Source organism: Bison bison, unplaced genomic scaffold (genome assembly GCF_000754665.1).
Source record: "Bison bison bison isolate TAMUID 2011002044 unplaced genomic scaffold, Bison_UMD1.0 scf7180017864042, whole genome shotgun sequence".
Lineage (NCBI taxonomy): Eukaryota > Metazoa > Chordata > Mammalia > Artiodactyla > Bovidae > Bison > Bison bison.
In genome coordinates, this window is record NW_011494614.1 from 2,918,680 (window position 1) to 2,936,658 (window position 17,979).

Consider the following 17,979-nt stretch of genomic DNA (forward strand, 5'->3'; position numbering starts at 1 on the left):
AGATTCCAGCTTGTGTTTCTTCCAGTCCAGCGTTTCTCATGATGTACTCTGCATATAAGTTAAATAAGCAGGGTGACAATATACAGCATTGACGAACTCCTTTTCCTACTTGGAACCAGTCTGTTGTTCCATGTCCAGTTCTAACTGTTGCTTCCTGACCTTAACCAACCTTGAAAAGGAATGCATTTAAGTCAGTTTTAGTGAGGTGGATGAATCTAGAGCCTATTATACAGAGTGAAGTAAGCCAGAAAGAGAAAAACAAATATTGTATATCAATGCATGCATATGGAATCTAGAAAAATGCTGCTGATGAACTTATTTGCAGAGCTGGAGTAGAGTTGTTGACATAGAGAACAGACTTTGGACACAGCAGGAGAAGGAAAGAGTGGGACAAATTGAGAGCTTAGCATTGAAACATATACATTCCCATATGTAAAGTAGATAGCTAATGGGAAGTTGCTGTATGACAAGGAGATCAATGTGGTGCTTTGTGACAACCTAGAGGGGTGGGGTAGGGATGGGGGTGGCAGAGAGGTTCAAGAGGGAGGGGACATATGTATACTTGTGGCTGATTCATGTGGTTGTATGGCAGAAGCCAACACAATATTGTAAAACAATTGCCCTCCAATTAAAAAAAAATTTTTTTTTAATGTTATAGAGTTCCAGAGACAGACAGACAGGGAGACAGAGAGAGATGGAGACAAGAGAGAGACAAAGACAGAGATGGAAGATTTGTTTGAGAGAGGAAGGAAAGCTTAACGGAGTAGATACATGTGAATGACACTATGGAAAACAAGTAAAATTCTGCCGCTTAGGACTTAGGATGTGGAGTGAAGGTTAAGAGAGGGATATCAGTGATGGAAAGGAAGTACATCAGATGCTTAACTTGACTTCAATCTCTGTCTCATGCATAGAGAGAAACACTAAGAGTTGGACAAGATGCAGGCTTTTTGAACTGCATCTCTTGAAACATAGTTAACCCATTAAATAGTTAGAGGTGAACTTGTTGGAGGGTTGGTTCAGTTTAGTTGCTCAGTCGTGTCTGACTCTTTGCGACCCCATGGACTGCAGCATGCCAGGCCTCCCTGTCCATTGCCAACTCCCAGAGTTTACTCAAACTCATGTCCATTGAGTCGATGATGCCATCCAACCATCTTGTCCTCTGTCGTCCCCTTCTTCTCCCACCTTCAATCTTTCCCAGCATCATGGTCTTTTCAAATGAGTCAGTTCTTTGCATGAGGTGGCCAAAATATTGGCGTTTCAGCTTTAGCATCAGTCCTTTGAATGAATATTCAGGACTAATTTCCTTTATGATGGACTGGTTGAATCTCCTTGCAGTCCAAGGGATTCTCAAGAGTCTTCTCCAACACCACAGCTCAAAAGCATCAATTCTTTGATGCTCAGCTTTCTTTATAGTCCAACTCTCACATCCATACATGACTACTGGAAAAACCATAGCCTTGACTAGAGGGACCTTTGTTGGCAAAGTAATATCTCTGCTTTTTAATAAGCTGTCTAGGTTGGTCATAACTTTCCTTCCAAGGAGTAAGCGTCTTTTAATTTCATGGCTGCAGTCCCCATCTGCAGTGATTTTGGAGCCCAAGAAAATACAGTCTGTCACTCTTGCCCCATCTATTCGCCATTGGAGTGATGGGACCAGAGGCCATAATCTTAGTTTTCTGAATGTTGAGTTTTAAGCCAACTTTTTCAGTCTCTTCTTTCACTCTCATCAAGAGACTCTTTAGTTCTTTTTCACTTTCTGCCATAAGGGTGGTATTATCTGCATATCTGAGGTTATTGTTATTTCTCCCAGCAATCTTGATTCCAGCTTGTGCTTCATCCAGTCCGGCGTTTCTCATGATGTATCTCCGTATAAGTTAAATATGCAGGGTGACAATATACGGCCTTGACGTGCTCCTTTACCTATTTGGAACCAGTCTGTTGTTCCATGTCCAGTTCTAACTGTTGCTTCCTGACCTGCATACAGATTTCTCAAGAGGCAGGTCAGGTGGTCTGGTGTTCCCATCTCTTTCAGAATTTTCTATAGTTTGTTGTGATCCACACAGTCGAAGGTTTTGGCATAGTCAGTAAAGCAGAAATTGATATTTTTCTGGAACTCTCTTGCTTTTTTGATGATCCAACAGATGTTGACATTTTGATCTCTTGTTCCTCTGCCTTTTCTAAATCCAGCTCAAACATCTGGATGTTCATGATTCACATACTGTTGAAGCCGGGTTTTGAGAATTTTGAACATTACTTTATTAGTGTGTGAGATGAGTGCAATTGTGTGGTAGTTTGAACAATTTTTAGCATTGTCTTTCTTTGGGATTGGAATGAAAACTGAACTTTCCCAGTCCCATGGCCACTGCTGAGTTTTCCAAATTTGTTGGTATAATGAGTGCAGCACTTTTACAACATTATCTTTTAGGATTTGAAATAGCTCAACCGGAATTCCATCACCTCCACTAGCTTTGTTCATAGTGATGCTTCCTAAGGCCCACTTGACTTCACATTCTAGGATGTCTGGCTCCAGGTGAGTAGTCACACCATCGTGATTATCTGGGTTGTGGAGATCTTTTTTTGTATAGTTCTGTGATTTCTTGCCACCTCTTCTTAATATCTTCTGCTTCTGTTAGGTCCATACCATTTCTGTCCTTTATCTAGCCCATCTTTGCACGAAATATTCCCTTGGTATTTCTAATTTTCTTGAAGAGATTTCCAGTCTTTCCCATTCTATTGTCATCCTCTATTTCTTTTCATTGATCCCTGAGGAAGGCTTTCTTATCTCTCCTTGCTTTTCTTTGGAACTCTGCATTCAAATGGGTATATCTTTCCTTTTCTCCTTTGCCTTTTACTTCTCTTCTATTCACAGCTATTTGTAAGGCCTCCTCAGACAAACATCTTGCCTTTCTTTTCCTTGGGGATGGTCTTGATTCCTGGTTCCCGTACAGTGTCACAAATCCCCATACGTAGTTCTTCAGGCACTCTGTCTATCAGATCTAATCCCTTGAATCTTTTGTCACTTCCACTTTATAATCATGAGGGTTTGATTTAGGTCATAACTGAATGGTCTAGTGGTTTTCCCTACTTTCTTCAATTTAAGTCTGAACTTGGTAATAAGGAGTTCATGGTTTGAGCCACAGTCAGCTCCTGGTCTTGTTTTTGCTGACTATATAGAGCTTCTCCATCTTTGGCTGCAAAGAATACAGTCAATATGATTTCAGTATTGACCATCTGGTGATGTTCATGTGTAGAGTCTTCTCTTGTGTTGTTGGACGAGGGTGTTTGCTATGACAAGTGCCTTCTTTTGGCAAATTTCTATTAGCCTTTGCCATGCTTTATTCTGTACTCCAAGGCCAAATCTGCCTGTTACTCTAGGTATTTCTTGATTTCCTACTTTTGCATTCCAGTCCCCTATCATGAAAACGGCATATTTTGGGGGTGTTAGTTCTAGAAGATCTTGTAGGTTTTCATAGAACCATTCAACTTCAGTTTCTTCAGCATTACTGTTCAGGGCATAGATTTGGATTACTGTGATATTGAATGCTTTGCCTTGGAAACGAACAGAGATCATTCTGTCATTTTTGAGATCGCATCCGGGTACTGCATTTTGGACTCTTTCATTGACTATGATGGCTACTCCATTTCTTCTAAGGGATTCCTGCCCACAGTAGTAGATATAATGGTCATCTGAGTTAAATTCACCCTTTCCAGTCCATTTTAGTTTGCTGATTCCTAAAATGCCGATATTCATTCTTGCCATCTCCTGTTTGGCCACTTCCAATTTGCCTCTATTCATGGACCTGACATTCCAGGTTCCTATGCAATATTGCTCTTTACAGCATTGGAGTTTACTTCCATCACCAGTCACATCCACAATTGGGTGTTGTTTTTGCTTTGGCTCCATCTCTTCATTCTTTCTGGAGTTATTTCTCCACTGATCTCCAGTAGCATATTAGGTACCTACCAATCTGGGCCATTCATCTTTCAGTGTCCTATCTTTTTGCCTCTTCATACTGTTTATACTATTCATGTTGGGGGGTAGTCCTTGGAAAAGGGACCTATAGTCTGTAAGTCTATACACTTGAACGTTTTGCAAATGTGCATAGATTAGGAAGACTTGTTTTCTTTTCCTCTTTAAAAATTCAGGCCTGAGCTTGCTCTTTCAAATAAAAGCATATGCATGAGTACACTGCTACAGTACATGGGTGCCAAGTCCAATTAAATGTTAGCCTAGGCGTGGATACATCTGCTCTGCGCATGCTCCCACCAGAGCCCAGCAGTAGTTGTGCAACCATGAAGGAGTCGGTGGCATGCCAAGCCATGATAATATCTTCTACAGATTTTATGTGAAGGGTTTGTAAGCTTCTTGTCTAACTTTCATTTTGGTAAAGGGGAATGCTAGCAGATGGCAGATATTGTCTGGGGACTTAACTTTGAAATAAAAACAACCAATCGTCTCCTGTTCCTGGGGTCTAGATGAGAACGAATTGAAAAATATTCTTAGAGTATGAGGTAAAGTGGCAAATAAAGATTATTTTTTCAACTATGTATCTTTGTGAAATTGTGTACTTTCAGCAAAATACAGAAGTGAGTGAGATGTTGGATTGGTATGATTGCAAATGTCACCTATAATGTCACTCCAATTTTCGGTTTCTTATGTTATCAAATCTGGTTCATTGCTCCAATTCAGTGATGTTGAAATTTTAAAAAGTTATAAATTTGGATGTGTTCAATATCTTTGTGTAGAAAAACAACAGCAGTCTGGCTGTTTTAAACAACTGGAGTACTATGTATTTATCTTTATGACTAGTTTAAAAACTTAGAAGCCTCTATGAGATCCCTTCCATACAGATACTTTAATGATCTCTTGATTTTAAAAAATTCCCTGTTGCTGAATGTGCATTTGCAAGAAGTGAATGGATAAAAAAGAGTCTCTGTTATTATTATGCATAAAATAAAAACAAAGCAAGGTGGCATTTTGTTTTCACTACCAAAATTTTGATTGATAGATAAAATATAAGTGAGACATAAATACAATTATATTTATGAAGGAAGATTAGTATTAGTGCCAACTTTATGTCTAGAACAGTAATTGACACATAGTAGCTGTTCACTGAAGGGCTTCCCACATGGCTCAGTGGTAAAGAATCCCTCCACTAATGTCGGAGATGCTGGAGACCCTGAGTTAGATTCTCTGAATTAGACTCCAGTATTATTGCCTGGGAAATCCCGTGGTTGAAGGAGCCTGGCTGGCTGCAGTCCGTAGTGCTGCAAAGAGTCAGACATGACTGAGCAACTGAGCACGCACACAAGCTGTTCATTGAATGTTTGTTGGATGGATGAGGATTCAAGTATGCGAATTCCTTGTGGGGATGGAAAGGAAAAGCCAAATACACTGCAATCAGGGTTGTAGAGATTGTTTATTTGACTAAAATTAAGCAGAGTATGAACCAGTATAAAGAAGTTTCAAAATATTTAAAAACAAAATAAGAAAAACAGTGAGCTCAATAAAAACTTGAGGTTCTTATGATATCCAAAATAAAGTTTCACAGCTAAAGAGAAGTTGTGAATAGCTAGACTATAATAACAATTTTGCTATATATCTAGTGTTTGGACCAAAAATAGAATATATTTTAAAATTACAGAAAAACTTGAACACTTCCTATTTCAGAGTAGACCTGAGGAAAAGAGAAAATGTAACAAAATCTATAAATAAAGAGATTATTAAGTGTAATTATTAAGAGCAATTACTACATTTCAATAAAATATAGATAACAAATAATTTCCAGAAAGCCTAGTGAAAAAAAGATGAATAGCAGAATCATAAGAGAATATTTGAAACGGAAATTGTGATTATGGAAATCAATAAAAGGCATCAAATTCTAATGAGCAGTGTCTCTCCCTTGGGAGAATTAAGCTTTCCAAAAAGAACCAGTGGAAGATCAATAGCAGGAAACTGATGAAAGATCAGGGGAAAGACCAATCACATCTTCAATATGTAATCATAAAGCTTACAGCTGTAAGGTGTAAGCCCCAAGTTCATCCATTTCTAAATCTTGCTTTTCACAGGAAGAGCAGCTTTATTCCCATTTGATGGGTGAAATCACTAAAGTCTAGACTTCTGAGTGAAAAAAAATAGTGCAGCTTTTTAAGGTAGCGATTTCAACTTCTAATTTTGATGTAGGAGATAGTTTCCAGGTTAGACATTTACAGCTAGCCTTCTGTTTGCATTTCCTGAGACAAGAGATAGGTGGGCTCCAGTTGAGGCATTTACAATTAGCCTCCAGTTTGCCCTCTGAAATGGCAGTAAGAACAGAAACAAGGTAAATAGTCAGTGTTTGTCTCTTGTAAACACCTTAAGGTAATGGTCATCGCAAGGACAAGGAGGGGGCAAAATCCTGTTTGAGTAAATGATTAAGATATCTCCCTCCCAATCTCTTTTGGAACAAGGGAGACACTACACATGTGCAAAAAGCCTCCTTTTGAGCCAAAAGTCAAGGGATAATGCCAGGCCATAATGAGTCTTGCTCTCCCCAGAAGCCTTCACTTCGAGATCCATCTTGGTTGACAGATGCTTGCACATCTCACGGGAGGGTCCCAAGGTAGGTCAGGTGTGGGGAAAGAAACCAGAAAATTGGCCTGACGGAAGACAAAGACCCGGAAGAACTGCCTTATATAAATGACTTAATGGGCTCTTTATGGGACTCCTCCTCACTAGGCTGGGCATTTACACCCTTTCTCTCCAGGTGTGCATCTCTGTCTTGCTTCTACCTCAACTAAACAAACCAACTCTGTCTGTGCTCTCCCACTTGCTGCTGTGCTATGTCTCTAATAATAAATTTTGTACCTGCATTTACAGTTTCGGCCTCTGTGATAAATGCATTTTTGACTGGGGACAAATATGCAGGGAAAAAGTTTTTAGCCTCTAGTGCTTACTGGTCTGGTGGCTTGGATTCATAGTTTTCATCCAGGCTACCCAGGTTCAATTCCTGGGCAAGCAATCAAGATCTCGCTTCATGCCACTGCTCACTGCTGCCTCATCGAGGTCAATTTGAATTTTATTTCAAAAATTTATTGTCAAAATGTGATTGTTGAGAGCCATTAACAATGTCAAGAGACTGCTTTATTGTTTCATCAGCTTTCCCAACCATATTTAATGTAATGTTAGTTAAATATCATAAGATGTACTTAGTGGTTACATGTCAGCTTATGGGGGAGGGAATGGTCTATACCATCACACCATCCTGCTGTAACTCCTCTCTGCCCTTTCAGGAGTCTCCTGACATCTTCAAACAGCACCCCCCGCCCCCCCCCTCTCTTCTTTGTGTATGGACTTGGTGGGAGTTGGTGCCAGCCTCCCCCAGTGGACACTCCAGGTTCCAGACATCCCCTCCCCGCATATTTGCAAGGAAGTTGGAACAGTATTGCTGCCTTGCTCTTCACAGCTCCCAGGGTCTCTCTTGTTTCTTAGCCAAAGCCTCTGGCCTCCTCTTACTCTCTGACTCCCCTACAGTTTATCAAAAATTCTCTTTATCTGAAGTTTTCCAGGGTCATTTTATGATGCTTGCAACCAAGGGTACTGAGAGTCACAATATTTATTCAGAAAAGACAATGGTCATCTTCTCAAAGTAATTTTAATTCTTCAGACCTTGGACAGTCTTTAGTGATACTTTAACCAACACACACATTTTGTGATTGAAGAAGTCAACATTTAAGAGTATTGTGGGCTGAACTGCGTCTGCTCAAAATTCACGTGAAACTGTACCTCGGAATGTGACTCTATTTGCAGAGAGGGCCTTTAAAGAAGTAATTAAGTTAAAATGGGGTCATTAGGCCAGACCCTAATCCAATATGCACGTGCATGCATGCTAAGTCACTTCAGTTGTGTTTGACTCTTTGTGACCCTATGGCCTGTAACCTGCCAGGCTCCTCCATGGGATTCTCCAGGCAACAATACTGGAGTAGGTTGCCATGCCCTCCTCTAGGAGATCTTCCTGATCTAGGGATTGAAGCCATGTCTCTTATGTCTCCATCGGCAGACAGGTTCTTTACCACTAGCACCACCAGGGAAATGGCAACCCACTTCCCTATTTTTGCCTAGAAAATCCCATGGACAGAGGAGCCTAGCAGACTGCAGTCCATGGGGTCGCAAGAATCGAACACGACTTAGTTACTAAACCGCTAAACCACCATCATGTGGGAAGCCCAATCCAATACAACTGGTCCGATTGGTATCCTAATAAAGAGAGGAGATGTGGACATAGAAGTGCCAGACCTGTGCATCCACAGAAAGTTGAACATGTGAACAGACAGAGAGAAGGTATCTGCTATAGACTGAATGTTTGTGTCCCCTCAAAATTCATGTGAAGAAATCTAATCTCCAATGTGATGGTATTTGGAGGAAAGGAAGGCCTTTGGGAGGTACTAGGTCTTGAGAGCTCTGCTCTTATCAATGAAATTAGTGTCCTTATTAAAGAGACCCCAGAGAATGCCTTTGTCCCTTCCTCCATGTGAAGACACAGTAGGAAGATATGAACCAGTAAGCAGCCTCTCAGTAGATACTGAATATACCCATATCTTGATATCAGACATCAGAGCCTCCAGAGCTCTGAGAGAAAAAAAATATTTGTTATTTAAGCCACTCAACCTCTGGTATTTTTAAAAATAACAGCTTGAACTAAGGAAGCAAGGAGAGAAAATTCAGAGGAAACCAGACCTGATAACATCTTGATTTTGGACTTCTAATCTCCAGACTGATAAAGTAAACCTCTGTTGTTTAAGCTATCCAGTCTTTGGTATTTTGTTAGAGCCACCCTAGCAAACTAGTAGGTGTGATACTGGTTGTTCAGCACTACACTGTTAACCATGCCAAAAGCAGGACCCAAATCTAAATCTAAAACATCCCAGTCCAGTGCTCAGGCTGATTCACCCAGGCATCAGTAAACTTGGGTTGTACATATTAAGATTACATAATACTGTTTCTAGCAAGATTTGGTTAATAATATGATGAGCATGGCACTTAAAACTTCGGGTTGCACTTAACAATCTGTAAAAAGGCTCTAAATTTGAGACTGAATACAAAAATATAACAAATCAATATATTAATATTACACACAAAGTGACTATATTTTCAGGTTCCCAGTTCACATGATTTCTAAAAATATATTAAATTTGGATGAAAGTTTATTTTTTAAAACCCACATCCTAGAGTGTGATTCAGTGGGTCTTAAGAAAAGACCACACTCATCTGTGATTTTAGAAATAAATTACATTCTAATCTCTCACCAAACAGCTTTACAGCTTCTGCTCTTAACTCATTTTGTAACTTAAATGCTCTTAAATATTACCAAAGGAATAATGCTAAATATAAATACATAAAAAAGAAAGGAAATGAGCCTATCCTTAATTCAGTGGAAAATGAGGGTGAGTAAACCTTCTCTGGGGGAATGAATTGATTCAATTAACTGTCTTAGTTAAGTTAATCCCATTAGAGAACCAAACACTATCTAGAAAAAAGTAACTTTCTAAATGGCCCTGTAGTCTCCCAGCAATTAATATAATATTGGTTGGTAAACACTTGTCCCTCAAAGCTTTTTATCCATTGTAGTTCAAAGGAAGCTTAATCAGAATATTCTTATTTTCTGTCCTGTCCTTGAAAGAAACTCAATATCTGGGATATTATTGTAAGATGAATCACTCTTAGAAATTTATAAGAAGAAATTTCCCTCAAAGCTGTCCTCATATTGAGTAAATACCTTTCCTGGGAAATAATTTTTATTATGTAGTCCATCAACGGGACATGTATATTTGTATGAAGGAATGCTATACTCTGAAAATGTCAACAGGAAATCTGAATTGATGAAGGTTTGAATATAGTGCCCTCAAAAACTAAGATGGGTGACATATTCTAATGCAAATACGTAGTCTCCTTAGAAATTAAAATTTAAAAGTGACAACATTTAAAATAGCATCAGAAATATACAATTCTTAGGGATAAATCTGACAAAGACCTGTAAACTGAAAACTACAAAGCATTGCTAATAGAAGTTAAAGAAAACTTAAATAAATTGAGAGATGTTCTTCGTTCATAGGCTATAAAATAATATTAAGGTATCAGTTCTTCCCAAATTGATCAATAGAGTCAATGCAATCTCAACTGAAATGCCATTGGGATTTCATACACATTCTTGTAGAAGTTGAAGAACTGATTTTAAAATTTCAAACAGAAATGCAAAAGACCTAGAATAACTAAAAGAAACAAAGTTGGAGGGCTTACATCATCTGACTTTGAGACAAATTATAAATATGTATGTGTGTGTGTGTTAGTCTCTCAATCTTGTCTGACTCTTTGCAACCCTATGAACTGTAGCCCACCAGGCTCCTTTGTCCATGGAATTTTCCAGGCAAGAATACTAGAGTGGGTGGCCATTCCCTTCTCCGGAGGACCTTCATGACCCAGGAATCTAACCTGGGTCTCCTGCATTGCAGACAAATTTTTTACCATCAGAGCCACCAGGGAAGCCCAAATATGCATGTATAAAGCTATAAACATATTACACAGTGTATCACTGGCATCAAGATAGACAAATATATGAAAGGAAAAGAATGGAATCAAGAAGAGACCCATAGATATGGGGACACTGATTCCTGGGAAAGTTTAAAGGCAAGTCAATGTAGAAAGGCTATGGTTTTCAATAAATAATGATAGATTAGCTCTCACTATGTAAAAAGGGAAGTTTATCTATATCTTGCACCACATAAAGAAATAACTTATAATAGACAATAAACCTAAGTAAAGCTTAAACTTACAAAACTCCTAGGAAAAAAATTTTCTAACTTTGCTTAGACAGTGATTTATTTCCTATAATGCTAAAAGCAAAATCCAAAAAGAAAAAAAAAATGAATAAATTATACTTCAGCAAAATATGAAACTTTTATTATTTAGAAAATATTGTTAAAAGGAAAGCCACAGACTGGGAGAAAAACATTTGCAAAGCCTATGTCTGGAAAAGGGCTTGTATTCAGAATATATTCAGAACTTTCAAACTTCAATAATAAGAAAGGAAAATTCAGTTTGAAAAAGGGACCAAAGAGTTGAACAGACATTTCACAAAGAAGATACATGGACAACAAGCAAGCATTTAAAAAGATACTCAATGTCATTTGACAGAGAAATGCAAAAATAATGCGCAATGAGATATCACTACACACATGTAAAATTAAGACTGATCACTGAAAGTCCATAACTTTTCTATTTTCAAACCACTTTTTCCATAAGTACTAATTTGAAAGCTGTTTCTAGATCAAACTGAGGTCTCTCCACGTTTTTTAACTGCTGCTATCCTGTCAGTTTTGAAAGTAAAAATAAAATTTTCTATAATGTCTCACCTAGATTATATCATTTTATGCTCTTCAGTGGAATAATTCAGAATGAGCCAAGTTTACTCCAGCTTTCTAACACCTTTCTTTCCACACCCTGTTCTTAACCCGATAGAAACCTCATGACTTGTTTCTCCTCTTATGTGACCAGCCCAGGATTTCCACTGGCCTCAGGTGCCCTCAGCCTACAGCAGCCTAAAGCAGGATTTCAGTTCCCAGTCGCAGCTTGAGGTAGGGCCAGGGCCATGATAGCTCCAAATCCTAGCCACTAGACCACCAGGGGCAGTGGCCAGTGACAAGGCCGTGGCCCGTCAGCTGTGTAGAAATGAATTTCCACATAGGGACAAAAAGTAATGAAACAAGTAAAGCGTTTATTAGGGAAAAAAGAGTAAAGTACATGTGAATAGACACATGGGTGGGTTCAGAGACAGAGAGTCGTGCCCTCATGGTAGTTTCAATCACTTTTATGGAACATTTCTTCCAAGTTTCCTTTAGCCAATCACCTTGCTCTGCCTGGTTCTGAGTCTGTATTTGGTTTATCTCAGGGTCCTCTCATGTCTGGGTGCTCATCTCTTAAGCAAGATGGATTCCAGTGAAGAAGCCTATGAGTAGGTTGACATCACTTACTCCCTTTTGACCTCCAAGGAGCCTTTCTGTGCATGTGTAGTTGAGAATATTTCCTTGAGAATGAGGAATATGTGGTCTTTTATCTCTTACCTGGAGAGCTTGGCTTCTCCTCTCTCTCCTCATCATGGCACCCCACTCTAGTACTCTTGCCTGGAAAATCCCATGGACGGAGGAGTCTGTTAGGCTGCAGTCCATGGGGTCGCTAAGAGTTGGACAAGACTGAGCGATTTCACTTTCACTTTTCACTTTCATGCATTGGAGAAGGAAATGGCAACCCACTCCAGTGTTCTTGCCTGGAGAATTCCAGGGACGGGGGAGCCTGGTGGGCTGCTGTCTATGAGGTCACACAGAGTCAGAAACGACTGAAGTGACTTAGCAGCAGCAGCCACAGGAGACAAACTCTGGCTGTTCAGACTGGGGCCCATCTATATCATGCCTTACCTCCAGGCTCAGTTATATACACAACAGCTGGCCATAAGCCCCTTCCTTTAGCATTTAGTCACTGTGGCTAGCGTTGCCATTTCCCATCTACCTCTTGTTTTTTCTGCACCCACCTCCCTTTAACTGCTGCTGCTGCTAAGTCGCTTCAGTCGTGTCCGACTCTGTGTGACCCCACAGATGGCAGCCCATTAGGCTCCTCTGTCCCTGGGATTCTCCAGGCAAGAATACTGGAGTGGGTTGCCATTTCCTTCTCCAATGCATGAAAGGAAAAAGTGAAAGTGAAGTCGCTCAGTCGTGTCCGACTCTTAGCGACCCCATGGACTGCAGCCTACCAGGCTCCTCCATCCATGGATTTTCCAGGCAAGAGTAATGGAGTGGGGTGCCATTGCCTTCTCTGGCCTACCTAGTCCTAATCTCAAACCAATCCAATATCTTGGGTGCTTGAATTCTGCTGGAGAAAACACACTGCCATGTCAGTAGTTGCCCAGGCGCCCACTCACAGTTGGGTTGCAGTCCTCTCAGCTAACCATTAATGCATATTATGAGTAGTCTCTGCCCCCACTCACAAGGGCAAGTCACAACTCCTGGGAAATGACCCAGTTGTCCTTTGCCTTCCCCACTGCCCCTTCATCCCAATTCCTCTGTTTGAAAGGGATCCCAGCGAAGTCAGGGTGGACTTTAATTCAGTATCAAACAGTTCAATAAGCAATGTCTGATGATTTCCTGGGCTTTGCTCCAGGAACTGTGCCAAGGCATTGAGAAATATGCAAAAAGGAACAAGGAGAAAGGTATGATGCTAGGTGAGAGGAGAGTGAAATTGTCTGGGGAGGGGAAATTACAGAGGTGAAAACTTCAATTAAAGCCTTGAAATGAAACTAGGAGGAAGAGGGACACAGGCTTTTCTGGTGAGAGAAACAGTAAAAACATGCAAAAAAACATGTAAACAGTAAAAAACATGCAAAAGCATGGCAGCACAAGCTCATCTGGGGAGTTCTTGAGAGCAAAGAGCCCAAGAGAGTAGAGCACAGTGGGAAGATATAAGACTACACTGGAAGTAGTTGCTGAATTTGGAAGCCTCTTTTATGCCAGATAAAGACATTTTTACTTCATCCTAGAGTAAGGAAGGTTGTTACCTAATTAGAGAAGGAAATCAGGATCACTAAGATGTTAAAAACAAAGGAGATTAAGTTTTCTTTTCTGCTGTTTAACAGAAGGTCAACATAGCTGAAAAAAAAGCCTCACATTTGAGGAGCTTCTAGAAGGGAAAAGTATTCTGCCTTCATTATCTACCCAAAAAAAGAAGAGCTGAGAAGTGGACTGATTCTTTGGAGAGAAAAATTTCATTATTTCTGTGTTTGGAATAATGATTATTTTCTTCTCTACTACCTAAAATTTTAAGTAGTTAAACTGTTAACCTCAACAGCAAGTGGAAAATATTCTGACAAATCAACACCCTTACTAACATTCCCTGAGCCCTTTTGCTTATTATTAGTGGCGTAACTTCAGTCCCACAGAACCAGACCAAAAGGATATCAAAAGCATTTTCTGTCAGTAAAGGACAAAAGGAGAGTATTTAGAATTTTCAGTGTAGTCAGAGGAACTTGTAAAAGGGTTTTTGTGGGCAAAATGTATTGGAATTTTTGAGCTAAAGAGAGTATGATAAAATCCCAAAACAAGACAAAGAAATTAAGATACGGTGCAATTTGGGGCCCCAAGAGAAATGTAGAGAGTTTTGGAAACATTACTATGAGCCTAAGAAGCATTTTCAGGTACAGCTGTGTCTTGGAATCTCAAAACTGTAACACTGTTCGTAGCAAAACATAAGACAAACAGTACTTACTATGGATCCCTATGGCTCTGTGACTTTCAGCAAGTTTTAACCTCTCAAATCCTTAATTTTCTAACCATAAAAATAAGCTGATAATAGTACTTGCCTTATAAATTGTCATTAAGCATTAGAAACAATTAATGCATGTAAAAGATTTAACTCAGTGTCTGGGATGTAGTAAATGCTCATCACAAGTTATCTATTTTTATAGAAAGCAACAATTAGTGGGAAAAAAATCTTTAAACTGCTTTTGTTTTTACTGAACTGATACAGAGTGTAGGTTTTTGAGTTAGTCGTGTTTGTAATGATTAAAAGCTAAATGCTTCCACTTTTGTTCACCAACATCTATATCTTTTTTCCAACACTATTTTTTTCCCCTAGAAATTCAATCAGTTCAGTTCAGTCGCTCAGTCGTGTCCAACTCTTTGCGACCCCATGAATCGCAGCACGCCAGTCTTCCCTGTCACCATCTCCCAGAGTTCACTCAGACTCATATCAATAGCAATATGCAAATTCATTTTTCTCTAAGGATTTGTGTGCACATGTGCTTAGGGAAACAATATATTTATATATTTCTTTGTTTTCAGTTGAATACTTAACACATTTATCTTTTAAATAAATGGCAATTTATCTTTTAAATAAATGGCAATACTTTCAAACAATGGGATTTTTCATGAAAAGAGAAAGGATTGGCTTACAGATATTTAAATGAGCTTAAACTCCACCTGGTTGAGGTCATAAATCCTTCTCTGTTTTACTTTGAGAATCAGCTTCAATGATATACCTAAACATATTTAACTTTATTTTTAAAAGCCATGCCTAATGAATGTGACTATAAGAGAAACAGTGATTAGTTATTTCTTTGAAGAAGCAGATTAGAATTGAAAATTATTTATAAAGGGGATAAAAACAATTTTGCATCATCATTGCTATTGCTACTGTGCTTAGCCACTTAATCGTGTCAGACTCTTTGTGACCTCGTGGGATTTTTCAGGCAAGAAATACTGGAGTGGGTTGCCATTTCTTTCTCCAGAGAATTTTTCCAGTCCAGGGATCAAACCCATATCTCTTGTGTCTTCTGCATTGGCAGATGAATCTTTACCCACCAAGCTGTCTGGGAAGTGGGGAGGGGTGAAATCAGAGATAAACCTTTTTTTAAGAAAGAATGGAGCCTCTTCCAAAGTGCCAGGAGGGCTATAGGAATATTAAGAGATCCTGACCCCAGTTACTTCTAGAATTAAAATTTCTGTGCTTTTCTGTATTATTATTAAAATGAAAATTATAAAGTTTTCTAAAGGTTGATAAAATAATTAATAGTTATTACTACAAGTGGCAAAGAGACATAGGTTATGGAAAATACAGGCAGAACATAAGCTCTTGTGATACTGACTAACTAGAAAGGGGAGGATTCCATGTTATATTAATTACCCATTATTTTTTAAAAAATGGATTCATCTTTTGTGACAATGATGAACGTGGTGGTGGTTTTCTTTTCCTAAAAGATATGTGTGTTTATTGCTGATGTCTTTGTAAACACAGAGCTGAGAGCTGTGTTCCATCTTTATGCAATTCACTAGGAGCAGGCTTTGTTGTCCTTAAACACTGTGCCAAAGCTGACATCAGCATCCTTGTTCTCGTAGGGCTCCAGCTGGATGAACTGTGGGGCATGTGCCCTGACTTCATGTTCAGCATCATGGTCAAAGCAAAGAGACAGCTGACAATGATTCCATTGTGAACTGGCTATGGAAATGCCACAATGATTCTCTTACCAAGCTCAGTGTCCATTGCACCAGCATCCACCCCTCTCCTTCCCAGTGAGGGCCTGTATCAAACTTTATAATGCAATCCAAATGGGTGAGGAAGAGAGGAAAGGCAATGTAGGCAATGTAGTCAGAACAATCATTATTCTATTTCATCCGAAAGTGGTGAATCTTATTTTTTCTGCTCCTGTAATTCTTGCCATCTACTCTAGAATCTTTTTTTTTTTTTCTGATGTGGATCATTTTTAAAGTCTTTGTTGAGTTTATTACAATACTGATTCTGTTTTATGTTTTGGTTTTTTGGCCATAAGGCATATGAGATCTTAGCTCCCTGATCAGAGATTGAAGCTGCACCCCCTGCACCAGAAGGCGAAGTCTTAACCACTGGACCAGGAGAGAAGTCCTTTCTCTAAAATCTTAGAACAGATTTAAGTGCCATTTTATACACAAGGTGATGGGGAGACATAGTGTTCAAAGTACTGGTTCTAAGAATAGAAACCAGGAGTTATCTAACCCATTAAGAGTCTGACTACCTTGTATCTTTTGGCACTCCTTAACACTTGCCAAATCTGGCTCCTTGGTTGAGGAGAACTTATCTGTCTCTGTGAAATATCAAAGCAAGCAAAATATAAAGCTGGTGTTCTTTGTAGCTTTAAGAGATAAGCTGTCAGAAAAAATATAAAAAACTTTCGAATGGGCAAAACAGATTACTAAGTGTTCGGTTAGGGTTCTCTCTTTCTTACATTGTCTTCAAACTTTTACAACTCTGATGATAATCCCCAAAACATTTTTATCTATAGAAATATAAATGTGTGTGGTGAAACAATTAGTTTTTGCCAAGTGGATATTGGCAGTTTCATATCTACTTGTATATTCATGTCCTAAGGACTCTCCTTTGACTAAGTTGTAGCATCTTCTTGGTTCCCTCATCCATTAATGAGTTAAATAAAATTCTTAATACATGTTTGTTTTATATTTGTATGACAAACATGGCTTTCCCATGTTTTATTTTTTAAAAAAATTTTTTATTTTTTATTAAAAAAAATTTTTTTTTTAATTGAAATGAATCCGCCACAGGTATACATGTGTTCCCCATCCTGAACCATCCTCCCTCCTCCCTCCCCATACCCTCCCTCTGGGTCATCCCAGTGCACCAGCCCAAAGCATCCATTATCATGCATCGAACCTGGACTGGCGACTCATTTCATACATAATATTATACATGTTTCAATGTCATTCTCCCAGATCTTCCCACCCTCTCCCTCTCCCTCTCCCACAGAGTCCAAAAGACTGTTCTATATACATCAGTGTCTCTTTTGCTGTCTCGTATACTGGGTTATTGTTACCATCTTTCTAAATTCCATATATATGCGTTAGTATGCTGTATTGGTGTTTTTCTTTCTGGCTTACTTCACTCTGTATAATAGGCTCCAGTTTCATCCACCTCATTAGAACTGATTCAAATGTATTCTTTTTAATGGCTGAGTAATACTCCATTGTGTATATGTACCACTGCTTTCTTATCCATTCATCTGCTGATGGACATCTAGGTTGCTTCCATGTCCTGGCTATTATAAACAGTGCTGTGATGAACATTGGGGTACACGTGTCTCTTTCCCTTCTGGTTTCCTCAGTGTGTATGCCCAGTAGTGGGATTGCTGGATCATAAGGCAGTTCTGTTTCCAGTTTTTGAAGGAATCTCCACACTGTTCTCCATAGTGGCTGTACTAGTTTGCATTCCCACCAACAGCGTAAGAGGGTTCCCTTTTCTCCACATCCTCTCCAGCATTTATTGCTTGTAGACTTTTGGATTGCAGCCATTCTGACTGGCATGAAATGGTACCTCATAGTGGTTTTGATTTGCGTTTCTCTAATAATGAGTGATGTTGAGCATCTTTTCATGTGTTTGTTAGCCATCTGTATGTCTTTTTTGGAGAAATG